Genomic DNA, 16,441 nt, shown 5'->3' on the forward strand with positions numbered 1-16,441 from the left:
GACTATAGTTCATAGCATTATTTCCATATTTCACAAAAGATTTCAATATGTACTATAGAATGTAGACTATAGACCATAGTCCATATCTCCATATTTCACAAAAGATTTCAAATAAACACCCGGTACATCGTGTACTGGTAATCTAAAATACTTGTTAAAAATCAACACTCAAGGGGGGAATGTGTATTAATGTGACCCGGCGCATATACTCATAATTACCAACATGTTCCTTTTATATTTTTTATTTCATAGTATTACTTTTTAGTTCAATTCTACAAATAATATCAATTTGTATATACTTTCCGATACAATTCCGACAGACCTCTCCAACTCCACAATCTTTGAATTCTAGAGAAAAATAATTAAATTTTCTTATCTGGACTGAATACTGATCACTCAACATCTTATCAGTAGATAAAAAATTGTGGTGATGGAAGTTCTTATATACATTATTCCACGTAATAATCCATCCAATCCATAATTTCTTTAATAATAAATATTAATTTTATTTTATAATATTATTAACTAATAAATAATATTGAACTCACTACAATATAAGGCAATTAAATATTTTTTTGATGTTTTTAAGAAATTTATTCAAGTCACAATATTATTATTAAATTAAATAAAAATCAATAAAATTACTAAAAACAGACGACAAAGTAAAATATAATAAGATTGGTGCTTCCAATATGAAAAAGTAATAATAATGTACAAACAATTGGTCTTTCAATGCAAAGTGTGTGTAGGAGCAACATTGCCTGCATCTGATAAAGTCTCCTCAATAAACGGCAAGACAATCCACAGCGTCAAACTATGATAAAGCAAAGCTGAAGAAACTCTGAAACTCTCACGGGGGCTGTTATCAATGCCAAGAATCGCCGCCTCCATACAAGGCGCGAGTAGTAAACCATTTAGCGTTGGATTGCTTCAACTGATGATGACACAAGCTAAATTCATTCGAGTATGTATTTGTGTCTTACCTTATCGGACGAAGTCTAGCAATATTTATGCCTAACTCCGTAGCTACATAGCTCCGCAACGCCGCTACTCCACAATTCCATAACATACCGTCGTATCATTCTGATTATTACAAATGAGCGCCAATATTTTTATGGCCAGCATTGGCTCAGTAATTGGAGCTGCAAATATTACAAGGAAAATAAACAAACAAGAGCGGAAGTAGTCATAAGTCATAAATACGAGATTACGAATTGCGGCAAATGGAGTGGAACAGCAGACGGCGCAACTCCAATGATACAGAGCCAAATCATTGCTGCGTCCGTCTGATGTGCTGATGATGGATTTACTTTACTGCCTTTGTGACTGCTCCCATATTTTCAAAGATTTTGATCATCAGTCGTTAAATCTTTACAAAGAAATTAGGCAACGACAGAAACGGTGAGGGGAAAGTACGATAAACAAGATGAGAATGTGAATGTAAACCACATTTCATCTTCAAGAATTTAAATGAAATTTTTATGAATGAAAGTACAAGATGTGATGAAGAGGAACAAGTTTTAATTTCTAGAATAGCAAAAGAAAAGAATAAGTTAGTAAGTAGAAACAGCTTATTGAAATTAATAGCACCCCATAATTATTCGACATGTAGATTAATTGAAGATATTTATAAAGTCTCTAACATAATTATGCGATATCGACGAAGACTAAATTAATGAGTTCAATTAATAGGAATAATACCAGGTGGTATCTAAGAAGTATACCAAACCCTAACTTGAATAACGTATATTAAAAAAAAATATCTATTCAATGAGTATGAAGTAATTATCATTGCTTTTCAAGAAATAACAACTAACATAGCAGTACTCTTCTTAAGTAATAGTTGACAACTAACCCCTTTCAATACTTTGACTGCAGGTGAGACTTGAACACACTAAAACCACCTTTTAGAAATGAATGGCTAAGATTTCTACAGCACTGCGAAAACTTCATTCCAGTAATTAATGGAGAGAGATGTGAGCAGATAGGCTTAATACCTAGCAGACTAAGGAACTGACAGTAGCAAAAATCGCTTAACTTATAAAACTTGCATATAAGCATAGGGAGCATAGAGAGTACTGTTCCACAAAATTCCTCGATATTCAACAGACTTTTAGTAAAGTAAATCATAATGTCTTCTCATATATAAAATCAATTTTTACGTTTAAATAAACACCCAGAATCTTAACTTCAAACAAGAGATACAAATGTTTAAATGAAATGAACAATGAACTTCGATTTAACTATAAATGTTAGTCTTTTACTAGGTAGTTTCTATGGCACTCTTTCATACATTAAGTTTATATCAGATAGTCCCATAAATAACCGTTTTGTTACTTCTGTGTTTACCAATGATATAAGAATTTCAAGCCATCACTACAATAGTTCATACGAACCTCTGAACTCTGATAAGAAGTAATGTCATTCTACTTTGATCTATTATTACCGAGTGTTGTGGAATAAGTATGCGTGCAAGTGTTTAAAAAAGATTGAATATCCTCAGCAGAAACTTCTAAGGAGCTGTTGGAATGACGACGATAGAAAAATAGTTACGACTCCGTCCGGTTCTCTTCAGACAAGTACTAAGATCCATATGCAGTAGCAATTTTGAGAACCCGATAGAGGTGAGTACAGTTGATTTAAAACTATATAAGATTGGGCATTAAAGCTTGAAATTTTATTTTACATTGCTAAAGAAGTTAGGAAAATTTTATAATGGTATCTCAAAGGATCCCAGGTCTATGGGAGTATCGCGTTTTTCTTTGCTAAGGACTGTTATTTAAATAATAATAAAATGTAATATAAATTGTATCAATACATTCAAGTCAAAACTTTTGAAACTAAAATAATGACTTTTCCGACTATCAATAAATAGCTTTCCTATGCCTCTAGCTGGTCTAGTCTTCCAGTCACGATCTGCAATTATATGGCAAAAGCTTTTTATCTTACAAAAATCTTTTAAATCTACGTCAAAAATATTAGAAATAATCGCAGCCGTACTATGGTATATCAAAAATTATTTTAAAGTTTTAAATTGTAAGATAATACCTGGGGAGAGAACTTAGTAAGATAAAACTTTTTTACTTAAAAATATTAGAACGATCAGTTTTACTATAGTAGTATTTCCAATTCAGACATTGAGACTTAATTTTTTTTATTTATTTATTTTTATTTTCTATTTTTATTATTAGATTTTTTCTCTTGCTATTACTGTTTAGTGTAAGATCACAACATATAAACCCTAAAAAATCTGCTCATTCATTCAATCTACTGATTCAACTTCCATCAGTTTAGTTACAACTACACTCTATTGGCACACATATGCAGTGTTCAAGCACTTTTGGTTTCTTGTGCAAAAATTTTTGTTTGTGTTTTCAAATATTTCGAAAGATTCGAATTCATTGAAAAATATCTGCAAAATAAAAAATAAGTTATTAGATAATGATCGTTGAATTAGAGTTAAAAATTACTAAAGAATAAAATGTTTTAAATAAATTCTTAAATGTCGTAACCACAAACATTTCCTAATGGGTTTCGAAATAGCTAAACGGATACAAGCACCGCACATTATCATTAGAAAATGACATTTATATTATAGATCGTATATGCGCGTTGTTTACGATACGAGTCACAAAAATATATAAGTACGATATTCAATTAAAATATTTTTAAAAACAAAAGACCGTATCACTGTGGTCTTTCGTATATATGCATGTTCCAGTAGTAAAGACCACAATCGTTTTGTCATGCTGAGCGCAGATCAAAACCAATTATTTACAAAAACCATAACCAAAAACGGTCTTTACTATATGCATAAGAAAGATCGTAATATTAAAACGGTCTTTGGTGGCATAACAAAAATCATTAACAACTGCTGTAACAACTGCTGTAACAACTGCAATAAAATATTTTACTATCCTAGTAGGAAATTGCGAACGTTACATATCATTAATAATTTATTTCATGGTCTAGTCGTTGGGAATAGTAATAAATTATCTTTAATTTGAGTATTTTTTCTAAATAATTTCTTTTAAGTTTACTTATTATACATGTTATGATTTTTAGCGTCTTCCATATTTTTATATATTTTTTTGAAATATTGTGGTATTCAGACTTTTATTGGTTGTTTAATGACTTTTTCAGGTTACAAAGGACACTAGTAAATTACCAAATATATTTTATATATTTATTTATTGAATTTTTGGCTAAATATACAGCTGTGATCTTTTTAAGATTTCGTAAATAGTTCTTTGAGACCGACGATTGAACTTGTGCCCTACCAAATTTTAAGCTCAATCTCAGTGTCCGAATCATCTTTAATTTGCTAAAAAAGCCGGCTATGCTAAAACTAGATATATCACTGAGTGTTTTGAAGAAGGTGGTCCTCATAAACTTAAGCCTTGTTCTGGTCAAGCCTGAACATAGACACTGCAAGTGTTCTGGTGTTCTTTCTTCGATAGCTGATAGACACACATTGTCGTTCTATGATTCTATCATATACATACGTTCAACTCAACATAATTTTTTTTTTGTGTAGTATGTGGAGAGCATCGAAAGATACAGTGTGAGACTTGAACCCACTAAAACCACCTCTTAGGAATGAATATGGAAGATTTCAACCGCGAGCAGCGGATGCAACACCATTCCAGTAATCAACGAAGAGGTGTTAGAAGAAGAGGCTTAATACCTAGCGAACTATGTTCATCTAAGCCAGAAAGCATGGACGTACAGCAGGGAAATTGGGTGTGAGGAACTCAACATAATGGAGTTGAAAACGTTTGTTATACGTTCCCACCACATTGTGTCTTAGAATTAAGACTCAAAAATTATATAGAGTAAGTCAAAAATTACGTTTTGGTTCGCATGTTTCACTGAAATAAAATGGTTTCCTCCTAAAATGTTTTATGGAATGTATTCTATTATAAATATTATTTGCCGCAACTTATTAACTATAGTTTTATATACCTTATGCCTTTTTTGTTTGTTTTTTTTTTGTCGACTAAAATAACTATAATTGACTATAAAATGACCTTTACATCCACTGATTTTGTCTTTTAAAAACTTCCAACAAATTTTGTGTAAAATATGAACAACATTTTATATTTTTATATTAGTATTTAATTTAGATAAACATTAAAATAATTATATATTTAAAAATTAAATTATTTTAGCGAAGCGGCGCATAAAGCTTAAATTAAAATCAAATCCAACACAAATAAAGAAAAACAAACTACAAAAACAACAAATACAAAAAATATTGTTTTGTTTTTGTAAGCAAATTTTCTAACAGTTTTCCACAAAATATTTTTTTTCTTAATTTGCAAACGCCACTCTCTCTTAGTACTGTACTAATTCAGTATTGTTATTTGTGCGCTCTTTGTACTAAAAACTTTTCTATGCAATTTATATTCGCTCTCTGTGAATGCAAAGCAAAGCAAAGCATAGCACATTCGTTGACGCAGTTAGTGTTCATGGCTTCAACAAAATTGGCTGTTATTGTCGGCGATGCCAATAAGCAGCAACGGCCACAAAACCAATAATAACAACAACACGAGTAACAAACCACGAATTAGCAAAAGAAACGCGCTAAGAAAAAAGCAAAACAAAAACAACAACAACTCAGTGTGCAGACAAGTGATTTGCGGTGAAGTCGCTGTTAACGTCTTTTTGAGCGTCTTTAACGTCAGCTAGCGTCGCAGCAGTCAAAATCGAGTTTCTGTTTTAAGTTTAACGTTTTTTCAAATTTAGTTTCTTCGTGTTTGTCGTCGTTGATGGTTGTCGATAGCGGATGGTAAAGAAATGAAATGATATTCTACTTGCTCAAGCATATTTAACATGGCATATATAGAAAAAAGCAATAGAAAAGTGTTTTTCATTATTTATTTTGTGCGAAATTTATTATATTTATATATGCAGCAACAAAGGAAATGATAAAAAAAAAGTGAATGGATTGAAAACAAATTGCGGCAAAGTGAAACTTCTCATTTAGAAATGCAAAAACAAAATTAAACACCAATAAATTAGCTTCATTAAATATTCTACACAAAACAGTTATTTTTAAATTGCATAGAAATTATTAACAATAAAGTTTCTTACTAGAAATATATGAGAAAAAAAAAATCAAAACTACCAATTCAAATTAAAAAAATAATTTTAAGCCAATTAAACGCTTCAATATATTGAAAAAACTTGGTTCTTTGTTCAATCAAATCGAAAATCAAATTATAAAATTTTAAGGAAAAGAAGCAAATAAGTAATACGACGAGTATACCGCAATAAAAAGATCGTGTTGTTATTGTGTTTTTATCTTTTTTTTATAATTTTTGTCATTATCAACATTATTGTTGTTCTAACAATAACAACAACGACAATAGTGAACCTTAATTCGTACATTTTCCGCTCTACTCCACACCACCCCAATAACTAAAGCATTCCACAAATGTAGGTGTGTGTGTGCATTTGTGTGAGTATCTGACAGCAACAACACTGTAGTGTTAGAAATCGCGCTGACTGTTTGTGTGCGTGTTTTAATGCCATTAAAATCGGTTTAACTCAATTTTTTTGTTTTTTAGTTTTTTTTATTTTTTTCAATTTTTTTGTTATATTTATATCGTTCTTAACTCTTTTCGTTTTTGTTACTCTTTATTTGTGCGCGAGCATTTGACATTCATACTTTGGCTTCTTGTTTCTTGTGAGTGTGTGTGTGTATGTGTGTGTTTGTTTGCACATTTTGGCCTTCTTACAATTCTTCGTCTGCGCAAGTGTTGTTGTTGGTATCTTCCACACAGTTCCGCTAAGCAAACGCGCACCACTTCTACTTCTACTTCTACGACACATTCTAGTTTCTTATTGCTTTGCTCATTTCTAACTTTAACTCTAACTTCATTCTTTGTTTCTCATTTTATTACAGTTTTTGTTTTTATTTTCGTTTCGTTTCGTTTCTTTTGTGTTCGTTTTGATTTGTGTGCAAAGTGCAACGAAAGTTGTTAAAGCAACAACTTGAAGCAAAAAAAAGGAAAAAACAGAAAAATCTTAAAGCTGTAAAGTGCGCACTTTTACAGATTTTCTTACAAGACAAGACAAGGCAAGACAAGACAAGCCAAGACCAAGACAGGTTAAAGGAAAACATTTCTAATTGGATTTGTCAATAAGTGAAAAAAATTGTTACATTTCTTTTATTGCTTAACGAATTCATGGAAAGCGGAAATTTTTCCTCATAAAGTGACGGAACTCGTTTCTTATCAAGACTTTTGGAATTTATACTTTATTATTGATATTTTTGTGTTGGCGACTCCGTACAATAATCGTACCGTATTCTGTATCCCAAAGGTAAGTTCAAAGAGGATTAATTTTTGTTACTATTAAATATTTTTTTATTATTATTTGAGAAGAAACGTTGAGCTCTTAATGCCAGCATAACAAAAATCACAAAGAAGAATTTATGGTACTATCATCTTTATAGGCAAATAAAAACCGATTAATTTGCTATGCATATCAGTCTAAAGGTGCCACGAATGTTATGCTTATAGGTATGTGGGTACGGTCTTAGATACAATAATAGTTTCATGAATATTTAATGCAGTTAAGGTTTTATATTTATCTGCTCGTGATAAGACTGTATAATCCAAGTGTTCATGTTCTTAGAAAATACAATACAAAAATACATTGATCACAATTTATATTCTCTAAGATTTTCTTGTAAAATGACCATAACATCAATAACATAGTCAGTCTACTTAATTTGCATAAGAGTCGCAGAGGTTGGTTCTCGTAAAGTTATGTAAATCTAGTCAATGATTTATGCCTATACTTATCTCTTAGAAATGTTTTTTTTTTAAATTAACAGAAATTTAAATACTATGGCCGTGTGCGAGTTCGAGTAAATTGAGGTAAATTAAAATTTCCTAGAGATTTTTTGCACTGCACTTATGTAAATATTTATTGATTTATTTATTGCACTTATTTATTTTTGATTTTTGGTTGAAAATTTTCTAATTTATTTATTTATTTATTAAACATCTTATCAAATTTCTAACACCTAATTTAGCTAATTTTTATCTAATTTACCCTACTCGAAATTCTGGTAAATACCAACATTCACTGCCATACCGACATAATTTACTATTTCCCTCAATTTACCATCAATTTACTCGAACTCGCACACGGCCTATATGTAAAAGGTTGGAGCTTAGAGTTATGTTATCATTGACGATACATAAAAAACAAAAAAAAAAGCTTTATAAAATATAAATTTTTTTTCTATTAGTACACACTCTATTTGTGTCTCAGTGAGCCCAGACTTTAACATTCTGCGAAATAGTGAGTAATTGTATATTTGCAAAATCTGGAATAAAGTATTAAAAGATGTATTTTTTGTTTTGTTTAAATTTCTTTTAAAAAGTTATCAATTATATTTCATATATACATATTTTTAAAAACCTAAAATGAAATAATTGGCTATCTACAAACTTATGCCGTTTTCAATTGGTAAATCTGGGATAACTTTTTCAATCGAGATTCACTTTTAGTGCAACTTTCATTTTCAATAGGTAAATCTCGAGTAAAATGTATAACACTTGAGAGTAATTTTTATAACTCTAGATATTTTGCCAGATTAACAAGACTATACTTAAATTAACAGTTGTTTTATAGGATTTGATAGGTTACGTGTGATTTGATTCCATATAGGTATTTATGAAAAATATAAATGTCTACTAATACTACCACAAAAATGTTAGATTACTCTTTAAATGATCGATTGGACAACAAAATTTTACAAATCGGGAGAAAAACTAGTTTGAAGCCAGATATACGAATCGAAAGCATCATTAGTGTATACTTACCAATTCAAAAATATCCAGCGGAAATAAAAGCTCTAAGTTTAATATTCTCAATTTGCAAATATCAGGCGGAAATGAAAGTAAGTCAAAGTCAAAGTCAGGCAGTTTTAATAAATGTGGCTAGCTCACTTTTTTTCAACTAAAATGATTTTGTAACATCTCAGACCCATCCATTTTTCAAGATGTTAAGGCAATTTAATTTAACTCGTAAGGTAAACTGCCAGTTCTATCCTATAAGAAGTTTTTTAAACTCTAAAACATATGAATCTATAAATTTGCAATAACAATGTTGTTATTTTGTGTACGTTAGAATTTTGTTTTTATCTTTAAAATTTGTTAAGGTCTATATAAATTTATCGTTGCAAGTGGAGTATCAAAAATTGCTATTTTGTTAGCTTATTATATAGTAAACTATGTATGTGGTGACTATACTAACAACTCAACTTTTTCAACTACAGATTTAGTTATTTTAGTTAGTGCTATTAACTATTAACGATGTTTTATGTTTCTTAAGTCTTACATATTGTTAACTTCCATGGCTCATAAAATAAAATTGGAATTCTACTACACTTTTACTTTTCTGTAAGTAAATAGTCTCACATAATAAAAAAAAAACATTAAATATATATTGAAAACTTAAATTTTACTTATGCATTATATTGTTAAATATTGTTAGTACAATATATATTTTTTTCTATTGCTAATAAAATCAGCAAAAAATATTCAAAATTTCACCAAAATCACAGCATAGACACCTACTATACATATAGATAAATAGATAGACAACAAAAAGGCAACCTCATTTTGAAGAATTACTCAGACTGAAAGTGAATTTCTTAGCATTTCACTTGTGGCACTCATTGAGACTTAATAAAAGCCAAGTTGGCTATACAAACGAAAACCTACAGCTTATACCGGTGAGGTTTCTTTAGATATATATTTACAAAATACATAAAATAAAATAAATATAAAAGCTTTTATTATCAAATTAGTGTATGAATGACTTCATTTTTGTTTTTATTTGCAAATTTATTTATTTTTTTTTTGTTTGATTTTTAATTTATTCGAAGTCTGAAATCGTTTGCAGAGAAGCCACAAAAATGAAGCTTGAAATTGGCAATTTATCGATTTTGCGGCTGAGAAATGGGCAGGCAGGGGGTGTTCTCATTTTTAAACAAAAGTCAACAAGAAAAATTATGCTTTAATAATTAATAATAGTAGTTATTATACAATAAGAAGGAACTATAAGTTTTTCGTATATATATGTATATTTAAAAATAATAGTATTTAATGACGCTCGACGCTACACCGGTCTATGCATTGTAATTTCCAAACTATAGATCGTTATGAAGTGAATACAGGGGAGAAATTGCAAAAAACGTTGAGATATTAAATATACATATAAGAAAAAAAAATGTATATTAAACGCGGAAGAGAAGTTATTTATACATATCGAATGATTTTGTTTACTTCATATATAATTTAAAGATTTTTTTTTTTATATTAATCTATTGGTGCTTTTGGGTCGAATTGCATAGAAAACTGAACGCATGAATGAAGTTATTTGTAGCACAAAAAACGCCTGGCAAGTGCGTTTTGGCGTTACACTGCGGTTTCACTTTGGGTTTCTGTGCTGCAAAATATCGATATCGATTTCGATACCCCAGAAGTAGTGAAATTGTAATTGAGTGTTATGAGATCGATTTTTTTTGCTGTTGTGCTTAATTGAAAGTATTTGTATTGTGCAAATGGAAATACATTAGCATAAAGAAATTGCTAGAAAATTGCACGATATTATAATGCAATATTATATCTCTCTTTAATATATAAAAATTATATTGCTTAAGCTACTTTGCTAAGTCTGTTCATTTCATATGTGTATCTATTACATTTTTTATGATATTATGATTATTTCAATTATTTTTTAATTTTGAGATTTGCACCTACGTTTCAGGAAGTTTTAAAGTTAAACGATATGAAAAGATAAATGAATATTAGAGTTATGATTACATCAATTTAATTGCTCGTTTTCTTAATCAAAACAAATTCCATTTTGATTGATTAACTCTACACAATATTTATTATTTCAAATTAAAAATTCATTTAAATTCTTATAAAATACAAATTCTTTATTGTGAGTATAAAATCATTTTGTGTAAATATCTACACATGTTTCGATTTATCTTTCATATTAACCAGAAACACAAAATGAATATAAATGAAATGAAATTATTTTTAAATTATACAACAAGAAAAAAAAATTATAAAAAATTTCGCATAAAGCAAATGAGCCGATAATTTATGAAATAATATTTAAAAATTAAGCAATTTTTTTGTGAAAAGTCAACAACTGAAATACAATAATTAAAAAATAATAATAATGAAATTAAAAAAAATTAAAATACAGGTTTAAAGTATACATAAGAACGTTTTGGGATTTTTGTAATATCTCTTTTTATTATAAATTAACTTCAAATTCATTTATTTTTTATGAAACCTTCATTTATCTAAATGAATCTCATTTAGCAACAGCAAAAAATTTGAAAAAAAAACCTTAAATTAAAATTAATTTATAATAATTTGCACAAAAACACAATTCAAAAAAAAAAAAAATATAATGAAAAATAATAATTTAATATATGAAGTCAACATTATGGAATGTCATATCACCGCAAAGCTACAGATTAGCACTTAAACACGTTTCTACAGTCGAGTACATATGTAGATATAAATTTACATATATAACAATCATTATAATAAATTTTTATCTCAATTGAATTGCAGACCATTTATACATAGTTATAAAGAAAAATGTATAAATACACTAAAATATATTAATTCATATATGTTATTATTAAATGAAACAAGTTAATAAACTTTAAAATTTTATTTGATTTCGATTTAAAAAAAACGTAACTTGTTTTAAAATTCATTTGAATTTTATATATATTTTTTTTAGTTAGTTTATTTATGCCAAGTTTAAAGTAAAATCTACAGAAAAAGCGACGATATAGATACACAATATGCACGCACATAAATACTTAATATTATTTAATTTTAATTTTAATTTTAATAAATAAAACAAGCAAGAATACTAAGTGAAACTGCATGTTGTGAGGCGTTACTTTCAACACAAGTTCACCAACCGCAATGCTTGGCCTGCAATTAATCGAGTAAAAAATTCAATACATAACGACGTTTCAACATTTCAACGACCTAAATACCTTTTAAAAGTGTTAATGACTATTCGATTCTTTTATTGCGTACATAAATAATATTAAGCATTAAGTTGTCTGCAAGCTTAATGTGTTTCAAGAATTAGATTGCACATTTCAATATTCTAATCAATTTTTTTATGAATGCCATCTGCGTTAAAAAGTCTTTATAGTTTCTTTTATGAGTAGTGTTTTTATAGTTTAACTTCATATCTTTGCATATAAAAATGGTAAGAAAATCTTAGACAAGTTTTCTTTTATATTAAAGTTGAGTTCAAGCACGAAATAGCAACATAACACAAAGTATAAAATAATATAAAAAGGAACAGCTCTGATATCAGAGTAAAACAATGAGCTTTTAATTAGGATTCTTTCAAATTAGTTTGCAAATTAAAAAGTAGATATATGCCTGCTAAATGAAAATTAGCGTAGCTATTATTGAGAACTTGATTGTATTTTTTTATTGACCCAGTGCAAATCAAGCAGAATATACAGTATGTTAGGTCTACTGTCTACATAGTAGGTCTACCTACATACCTCTGTCAAAGACTATTCAATACTCATTGCCTCTGTCTTGTACGTATGGTAGCGCAGACCATAGATCTGTCATGCTGAAGAATAGTGTTTCATTATGTACAATAAAAAATTTAAGAAGATTTGCTGATTCAACAAGCTTATAATAAATCATAATATAAATATTTTTAATTAATAAATTAAACTTTATGTATTGATACCTTGAGATATTTAAGACACAACATACAAGTATTTGTCTTCAGGACTTCTTTGCTATGCATTGTATATTTAGTATAAAATATATCTTATAATCTATAAACTGAAAAACATTAGTAAAATATACCATCTTTAAGAAATACATGTTTTTTTTTTGAGTTTGTATAAATATTTATGATTTTCCTAAATACTTGAAAAAAAGTTATATAAAAAATACTATATTTAGCAAGAACTTTCGGCAAAAAACTAAATAAATGTTAAAAAATTTTTTATTTCTGGAGTTTGAAGCTATTCCTGAAGCCTCTAACTTAAAAGTGACAAAATAAATTTTTTTTTAATCATGATTTTTTTAGATTTTATTCAATCATTTGGGTCACTTTTTGCACTGAAATTAATCTTTTTTTGTGAAAAACCTCATCTTACTCCGTTATCTTATCTTATATATATTACTGAATGTCTTATGTCACATTCAGTAATTTAATATTCATTTTTAGTAATATAACATTAGTATTTTAAGTATTTTATTATTTGATTATGCAACCTCCTGGTTTTGGAGGTTGCATAGCTACTTTTACTGTCAAAATCATTCTTGAAGCCGCATTATAACTATACACTCGGATATAAGACCTTATCATAATTATTTAAACCAAGTCTCGCAGTTTATAAGGAAGATTATTTTTTTAAGAAGTATAAGAAGTATATATGTTCACAAGAAATTATTCATTGTTTCTTGTTATGAATAAAGGGGTATTCAATTTGTCGACATGAGTACCTATTAGGTAGATACTACCTACCAATAAGTGATTTGCTAAACCATACAAGCTTTACTAATTCTACATGGGATTCATTTTTGATTAACTGCAGCTTGGCCTCCTCATTTTGGAATTCTTAACGGCCTATAAAAGCATACCTTTTATGTTCTACTAAACTCAGAAAATTCTTTTAAATATATTATTTAAAGCTCATTTAAATAGATCAGTTTTAATATATTGATAGAGTTATGTATCAATATATTAAAATCATAATATTTTTCTAAATTCTTTTAAATATATTATTAAAAACTCTTTTAAAAAGATCAGTATTGCTATATTGATGTTTATTAGAGGTATTTATCAATATTTTAAAACCATACTTATTATATATTGAAAAATTTAATATTACTATTTAACTAAAATCACATTTAGCATTTTATATCGATTTGTGCTAATTTATTTAAGCCGTAACAGTTGTTTAATATTGATATGTCATTGCTTTTTATAAATTAGAATGCTGTTTCTCAATTAAATTATTTTTTTTATAAGGTCAGACATTAAAAAAATGGTTAAACTTATAATACCCCCACTCTTCACTATAACAACTGTAGACTGTTTTTTATATATACAACTAAATATGAGTTGTACAATTCTTGTAGATGATTCACACGAAGATCATCTTCGTTTTATCTTTACCAATTACTACAACACTACATATAATTTTAACACATCCATGATATGGTATTTGATGACTGATAAATGGAAGTGCATGAAATGGCTGAAACCATGTATAGAAAACAATTTAGACTATTTTGTACGAAGAAATTAAAAACAAATAAGGTTTAAAATAAAATTAAAATTTTTAATAGGCATTATATATTTATTAATAAGAATTAAATTTATTAATATAACAAGAGATTATAGCGAAAAAAATAACAGTAGAAACAAAGAGTAAAAGTAATGAATCCAGATCGAAGAGCAGCTAAAGAAGAATCTATTAACGCAAATACATAGTTTTATGTGTTCATGTGGAAAATAAAGCAGCTTTTATCTATTACACGTAGAACTTATTTGGAGAACTTACTCCATGATAGGGTAAAGTGAATGGGTTCTTTTCTTAATTTACATCAATTCAATTAAAATTAAATTAACGCAATATTTTTTTAAATTATTTGTTTGTCATTGAAGCTTAACAATATCTCCAAAAATCTGTTGATAATCATTATAAAATCTTAAACAAAAAAAAACAATATTTATGTATATTGTAAAAATATATTTTAACACTTTTATTTAAAATGTCAATAACGCCGAATATCTTCCAAAATCCTATTTTGGGTTTATTATTTTTTCTCAAAACCTGTTAATGTTTGTTTATAAAAAAATTCATAGCAAAATAGATGATCGCCACCTTTATGTTAATTATTGAAAATATTTAAAAAAATTCTAAAGAGAAAATAGATATAAAATAACAAATGTGTTATAAAAAAAGTTAGCTGACAGACAAGTCTTGATCTTTATCTTTTCTACCCATAACAAAAATAAAAATCATAAAATATTTAATGTTATTTAATTATTCAAAAAGAGAAAAACCACAACTTCCAAAGGTCTTCAACATCTTCACAAAAGACTTAAGCAGCGAACTTGTTTAGGTATTTTGTTTTATCTTTGCTTAAAAAATATCTTAAAGTCAGTTAATTATAAAAATGAAGCTATTTTAATTAAAATAAAATAATAATAAAATAAAATAAATAAAATATAATATGTTTATAAAAGAAATAGGTAGTTGTTTTAATTCAAAAATTTCGAATTAAATGATTAATGATTAATAACAATAAAATAATTAAATTTATAGGGATAAATTTTTAATATTTATAATATTTATTGTCCTCATATTGTTAATCTACCAAGTATTTCTTTTACTCTATTAGTTTCACTCATAATTTCAATTGATAAATTTATTTATTATTACTGCATTATTTTGACTTTTGACTTTGAGTTTCTAGTAGAAGCACAGCGTCTTAGTTGTTTTTTGTTTTAAATAAGAAATTTTTTTTAGGTTCTCAATATTGTAGTTTTCTGCTTATTATTCATATATTAAATTATGATTAAGTTGTCTTAACGATATAATGCTATGTATTCTTCTTGCTATAATACTCTGTAATGTATTCTTGTCTAATACTTTACCTAGAGCTTAAAGTTTCCGAGTACTAGCTGTCTATTTGTATTCATTTTTTTTTAGGTTGCAGTAGCTAAGACGAATTTTTTCTAGCTCTTCTCTGTGTATCTTCTATAGCACCGAGATATTTAAGCGATAAGCTGCCTCAGCATATTTTATTCTGTGGTATGACTTTGACCTCCACCAAGTATCTTATTGACAGTTCGCTGTGATGCTCATCGGTAAAGAAAACATATCTGTTTTATTATATAAACACAACCGCATGGTTTTACTTTATTCATCGTTGAAGCTTCTAATAAGAAATATGGCTTTAGAACGGTATCAAATCGACAATTATGTGAAGCGCAAGGGTACCTACTGAACATCTACGCAACTCATTAACTAATCATAACCTAGTATCTGGTATAAACAGCTCCTCTTGAAGTCTAATTTTTCGCATTTATTATTACTGCATAGCTATCTTAAACTAAGTAAACATATTTTATTTTATAATCTAACTTTTGGAATCGCCAGTTATTTTATAGATCTGTCTTTTTGCGTATCATATTACTTTACAACCATATTGCATTATTTATTATTGTATCTCATTACATATATGCAATAGATTTGTCCAATAGAACCATATTCTTTTACTTTCTATAATATAATGACAGTTTTTATAGAATCTACGATCATTTTTATATACTTGAAAAATATAAAAGAAAAATAAAAAATCTACTTTTACATATA

At 27.8% G+C, this 16,441-nt stretch overlaps 1 protein-coding gene across 5 annotated transcripts in view; it reads left to right on the forward strand.

Annotated features, from left to right (window-relative positions):
* Nucleotides 1-16,441, forward strand: part of LOC119671269 (zinc finger CCCH domain-containing protein 13-like) — a 379,289-nt gene that overhangs the window by 291,573 nt on the left and 71,275 nt on the right. For 2 of the 5 annotated variants that reach the window (XM_038081818.1, XM_038081822.1), the window contains exons 1-2: nt 5,479-5,791; nt 6,911-7,329. The exons of the other annotated variants lie outside the window; for them this stretch is intronic. The gene's annotated coding sequence lies outside the window, so the exon portion shown is untranslated. Of the gene's footprint in view, nt 1-5,478; nt 5,792-6,910; nt 7,330-16,441 lie in introns of those variants that run through there. 5 annotated transcript variants of the gene reach the window in all.

This window comes from Teleopsis dalmanni, chromosome 1 (genome assembly GCF_002237135.1).
Source record: "Teleopsis dalmanni isolate 2A chromosome 1, ASM223713v2, whole genome shotgun sequence".
Taxonomy (NCBI): domain Eukaryota; kingdom Metazoa; phylum Arthropoda; class Insecta; order Diptera; family Diopsidae; genus Teleopsis; species Teleopsis dalmanni.